Source organism: Petromyzon marinus, unplaced genomic scaffold (assembly GCF_048934315.1).
Source record: "Petromyzon marinus isolate PM22_M1 ecotype Great Lakes invasive population unplaced genomic scaffold, UKy_Petmar_22M1.pri1.0 PM_G_Scaffold_4, whole genome shotgun sequence".
Lineage (NCBI taxonomy): Eukaryota > Metazoa > Chordata > Hyperoartia > Petromyzontiformes > Petromyzontidae > Petromyzon > Petromyzon marinus.
In genome coordinates this window covers 3,129,573-3,136,098 of record NW_027422983.1, presented here as the reverse complement: position 1 = coordinate 3,136,098, position 6,526 = coordinate 3,129,573, and positions in this window count along the sequence as shown.

The following is a 6,526-nucleotide window of genomic DNA, read 5'->3' as shown; positions in this document are numbered from 1 at the left end:
CAGTTCTTGAGACCCACCAGAGAACACACACGGGAGAGAAACCCTTCAAGTGCAGTGTGTGCGTGAAGGCATTTGCACAGTCATCTGATCTTGTAAAACACCAGAGAACACACACGGGAGAGAAACCCTTCAGGTGCATGATGTGCGGGATGGCGTTTACAGTGTCATGTAATCTTGTAACACACCAGAGAACACACACGGGAGAGAAACCCTTCAAGTGCAGTGTTTGTGGGAAGACATTTTCACGGTCATCTGCTCTTAAAAAACACCAGAGAACACACACGGGAGAGAAACCTTTCAGGTGCACTCTGTGCGGGAAGGCGTTTTCAGATCCATGTCATCTTGTAACACACCAGAGAACACACACGGGAGAGAAACCCTTCAAGTGCAGTGTGTGCGTGAAGGCATTTGCACAGTCATCTGATCTTGTAAAACACCAGAGAACACACACGGGAGAGAAACCCTTCAGGTGCATGATGTGCGGGATGGCGTTTACAGTGTCATGTAATCTTGTAACACACCAGAGAACACACACGGGAGAGAAACCCTTCAAGTGCAGTGTTTGTGGGAAGACATTTTCACGGTCATCTGCTCTTAAAAAACACCAGAGAACACACACGGGAGAGAAACCTTTCAGGTGCACTCTGTGCGGGAAGGCGTTTTCAGATCCATGTCATTTTGTAACACACCAGAGAACACACACGGGAGAGAAACCCTTCAAGTGCAGTGTGTGCGTGAAGGCATTTGCACAGTCATCTGCGCTTGTAAAACACCAGAGAACACACACGGGAGAGAAACCCTTCAGGTGCACGATGTGCGGGATGGCGTTTACACAGTCATGTAATCTTGTAACACACCAGAGAAGACACACGGGAGAGAAACCCTTCAAGTGCAGTGTTTGTGGGAAGGCATTTTCACGGTCATCTGCTCTTAAAAAACACCAGAGAACACACACGGGAGAGAAACCTTTCAGGTGCACTCTGTGCGGGAAGGCGTTTGCACGTTCATCAAATCTTGAAGTACACCAGAGAACACACACGAGAGAGAAACCCTTCAGGTGCAGTGTGTGTGGGAATACATTTTCAGATTCATCAAATCTTCAAGTACACCAGAGAACACAGAAGCATCAGAAGATCCACAAGGAGTGGAGTCTGAAATCGGCTTGTGAAAGTCAAAGTACCGCAATGAGCCCATCCCTCATGAAACACGAACCGGAAGAAAATCCCAGCTTGGACACTTTTAAAGGTATCGAGGTGAAATATGAAGAGGTGATGGTGAAATGTGAAGAGGTGATGGTGAAATGTGAAGAAGTGATGAGCGAAGAAGTGAAGGTAAAATGTGAAGATGAAGATTCAACGCCAAAATGGGACCTTCACATCGTAAATCAGGAGGAGAATTCTGACTGAGGCAGAGCGAGGCAACTCCCAGCAGTTTGTGGAAGTGGAGGTGTGGGTGGACTTGCTCCTAGACAATACAAAATCAAGTGGAGACCCGGTAGATGTGTAAGCTTGATATGATGTTGCTCCAATAGATGCACCTTTGTCACAGGCCTTTCATGACAGGAATGTGAAGTTGAACACTTTGTGGGCCCGTGGGTTGGGTAGATCTCTAACCAGGAGCAAGAGCTAATAAGCTCCCAAGCATTCACTATGTTATCATAATTGCTTTTACATGGTGCTTGCTTAATCGCCTCAGCAACTCGGAGTTTTGTATCTCATCTCAAACGCTCGAAGAGCATCCCCAAGTAGCAGCTGCCCCTGTGTGGCACAAGGTGGTGGCCCTGCACCGGCCTGCATGTGGACAAGAGCCTGTCAGTAGGGGGCGATGATTGATGTGTCATCTCAGTTGTGTAGTTTGTAAGTAATGTTTAGAATTTGCTACATTTTCACTCATGCCAGCATGCAATGGCCTACTCGTTTTGAATGACACAATAGTATGTTTTACATACACTGTGAAGCAGACTGCAACTTTTTTTTAAAAGCTTCTTGTTAATACGATGTAACGTGATGCAGTATATTTCACTGAAGTAATCCAATTTTGTTAATATGCCTGTCAATAATTTAGAATGTATACTTGTCTGGTTTTGTGCATACTTGTAACATTTGATCTGTAAGGGTCAAACATTGAATAAGTGATGTTAGGACAAAGTGTGTGTGTGTGTTTGAAAGTAACCTGTACAGAGAACTCGGGTGAGACCCGTTCTTGTGATACACGTCAAACGGTGTTTTTGTGTTCCACGAAGCATCTGGAGCAACTCATTGTCTTTGAAATAGGTGGCATGCTCGGATCATTCACCAGTTACAAGGCATACCACTTGAAAGTTACACGTATAGGAGGAGGTACATTCTCTACAACACGAATTGTAGTTTTGTCTTACGTGTTGATGTAGATTTTGTCTAACTAGGACTAGAAATGCACCTTGCTGATTGACGTCTGGATGTTCGTTACCTATCGGTTGAAGCAAACCCCACTGCTGTTGTTGAGACGCTGTGCACCAATAATGGTCCAACACATTGACGGCCTTCAGGCCAGGAAAGTCACAACATTTGCACACGAAGGACGCATTCACGCAAGTACCCCATGCTCCGTTTTGAAGTTTTAAAATGAAACATCTTTGAATTGTGTTGTGTTTTGAATTAGATGATTTTATTTCTTCATTAAAAGCTTGTATCAATTTACATCTGGAAGACTTCAACGAAAAGGACATTTCGTGTGAATTTTCTCTCGTCATTAAGTAGATGGCCTTGCCGGGGGTTCGGTTCGATGCGGACACAAACAGTGTACACACACACAGTGTACACACACAGTGTACACACACACAGTGTACACACACAGTGTGTACACAGTGTGTACACACAGTGTATACACAGTGTACACACACAGTGTAGACACTGTACACACAATGTACACACATTGTACACACAGTGTACACACAGTGTATACACAGTGTACACATACAGTGTATACACAGTGTACACACAGGGTACACACAGTGTATACACACACAGTGACACACAGTGTGCACACATAGTGTACACACAGGGTACACACACAGTGACACAACAATCGCCATTCGCCACTAAGTGGCAGTGACGTCACCACGAAGCTTGTGCCAGGCACAGTGACACACACACAGTGACAGTGACACACAGTGTATACACATAGTGTACATACACACACAATGTATACACATAGTGTACACACACAGTACACACACAGTGTACACACACAGTGTACACACACACAGTGTATACACAATAATGTCCACGTTGTTGTTGCAGAGCTCACACACCCAAGGGAGGGAATGGAAAATGAATCTAAATCAACTTAAACGCCAACTCTGTGACGTCACCACTCTGCATTGCCTCATCGGCGTGAGGTGTACCTCGCTAGTGACGTCATGTCACCAAGGTATTCACCCCTCCCCCGTCCACCGCGCTCTTGAGCGTGACGTCACCTCCGCTTGGGTCACTGCCGATATCGTTCCAGTGGCAATCCTTATTTGGGCAAAGCTACACCCAGTGACTGGTGGCTCATTAACATAATGTGTTCGTTAAAGCCGTCGCGAGTTTATTGCGAGAGTCACGTAGAATGAGAATAAAATAATAAATTGATAAAATAAAATAACGCAATAATATTTTCACGACGTTTCGGCCACAACACAAGCGGCCTTCATCAGGTGAAGGGACGAGACTGTCTGGTAGGACAGCGCTGGAGTGAAAGAGCCACGTTCAGATCACGGCCTTTAAGCTGTGTGAGAGGAACAAAGCGCCTTGACAAAGGAATTAGCATATAATTTAGCATTGAAATGGCTGAATGATTAGCTTGTGACTGGTCACAGAAATAGCTATGTTAAAAGTTAAAGCATACACATCCGCAGAGGCACCCATTGTTAAAGGAATTAGCATAGAATTTAGCATTGAAATAGCTAAGTTAAGGCATACACATCCGCAGAGGCACCCCTTGACAATGGAATTAGCATAGAATTTAGCATTGAAATAGCTGAGTGATTAGCTTGTAACTGCTCAGAAATAGCTACGTTAAAGTCAGAGCATACACATTCACCGAGGCACTTAGTACAAATCAAACAGGAGAATTTAGCATTGAAATAGCTAGGCGAATTTAGCATTGAAATAACTGAGTGATTAGCTAGTGACTGGACACAGAAATGACTACACATCTGAGCTATTCACAGTACTATATAGTGAACCAATAAAAAACTAAAATATAAATTACCTTAATGTTATCAATAAACTCTATATTCTCCAATCAGCTAAGCTACCAACAATAAGTCGTTATATATCACAATGCTATGTGGCGAAAAAATGGGTGGATTCTTACCCTCAACTTTAGCACCACGGATAGCTACGGGCCCCGTTCAGACGGACGAGTTCGTCCATGGTCGGAACAGAGGAGGGGGAGAGAGACAGATGCGAGGCGCTATTATACTCCATGTTGTAAAACCATACCATTAACCGTGGTGTGAGAGGTATTAAGAGTCAATGCTGGCGAAAGAGCTGCGGTCTGAAGGTCATCGTAAAAATACAATGAATTAACAGAAATGATTTAAAACATCTTTCCAGTGGTTACTAAGCCAGAATCCATCTTCTCAGTTGAAATTGTCTCTGTGCTTGTATATGTGAATGGCCTCATGAACGAATCTCTCATGGTAGCCGGTTGGTTTGCAAAGAACCTCCGTCTTGGAGATCCAGGTCCGATTCAACACAGTACATAAAATCCGTGATTTAGTTCCATCTGTAAAAGATGCTGTTCCAGACATACAGTACCCGGGCGTTTACAAACGAAAGTGCCTCTGTGGTAGTAGCTACATTGGAGAAACCAAAAGACATATCTCGGACCGCATCCGCGAACATAAAGCAGACTTGAAACACGGTAGGACGAACTTCTCTGCCGTGGCAGATCACTGTTATAATTCAGTGGGCTCACATGACATTGACTTCTCCAAGACGGAGGTTCTTTGCAAACCAACCGGCTACCATGAGAGATTCGTTCATGAGGCCATTCACATATACAAGCACAGAGACAATTTCAACCGAGAAGATGGATTCTGGCTTAGTAACCACTGGAAAGATGTTTTAAATCATTTCTGTTCTTAATTCATTGTATTTTTACGATGACCTTCAGACCGCAGCTCTTTCGCCAGCATTGACTCTTAATACCTCTCACACCACGGTTAATGGTATGGTTTTACAACATGGAGTATAATAGCGCCTCGCATCTGTCTCTCTCCCCCTCCTCTGTTCCGACCATGGACGAACTCGTCCGTCTGAACGGGGCCCGTAGCTATCCGTGGTGCTAAAGTTGAGGGTAAGAATCCACCCATTTTTTCGCCACATAGCATTGTGATATATAACGACTTATTGTTGGTAGCTTAGCTGATTGGAGAATATAGAGTTTATTGATAACATTAAGGTAATTTATATTTTAGTTTTTTATTGGTTCACTATATAGTACTGTGAATAGCTCAGATGTGTAGTCATTTCTGTGACCAGTCACTAGCTAATCACTCAGTTATTTCAATGCTAAATTCGCCTAGTTATTTCAATGCTAAATTCTCCTGTTTGATTTGTACTAAGTGCCTCGGTGAATGTGTATGCTCTGACTTTAACGTAGCTATTTCTGTGAGCAGTTACAAGCTAATCACTCAGCTATTTCAATGCTAAATTCTATGCTAATTCCATTGTCAAGGGGTGCCTCTGCGGATGTGTATGCCTTAACTTAGCTATTTCAATGCTAAATTCTATGCTAATTCCTTTAACAATGGGTGCCTCTGCGGATGTGTATGCTTTAACTTTTAACATTGCTATTTCTGTGACCAGTCACAAGCTAATCATTCAGCCATTTCAATGCTAAATTATATGCTAATCCCTTTGTCAAGGCGCTTTGTTCCTCTCACACAGCTTAAAGGCCGTGATCTGAACGTGGCTCTTTCACTTCAGCGCTGTCCTACCAGACAGTCTCGTCCCTTCACCTGATGAAGGCCGCTTGTGTTGTGGCCGAAACGTCGTGAGAATATTATTGTGTTATTTTATTTTATCAATTTATTGTTTTATTCTCATTCTACGTGACTTTACCGAAAGAACCAAAGAGGATGAATCATTGCAGTCACGAAAGCTTTAAATCGAAATTTATTGCGAGAGGTTCAGCTCCCACGCCCCCATCCCTCGACATATGGGCCGGCCTCATTAACATAATTTAATCAGTTACAGAGCCGCCCTAGGGAGAGAAGTGACGTCATACTACTTCCTGCTTTCGCGAGGTAACAGGAAGCTGCCGTGTGCGCGCTTGTACTGAAATCCGAGGTGAGAAATTCTCATCATTGTGGTGGTCGTTGTTGTTGTTTACCAAGGTAGAGCCTCTCTCTCTCTCGTAGGGATGTCAGTTGAGTAGCAGCGAGCATGGGAATCGATGCCCAGGTTGGAACTTTACAACGCGGGGCCTAGCCACGCGGGGCCTTGCCTCCTGCCCTCGCCTGATTGCGTTCACTCTAATTATCTCGCTTAAG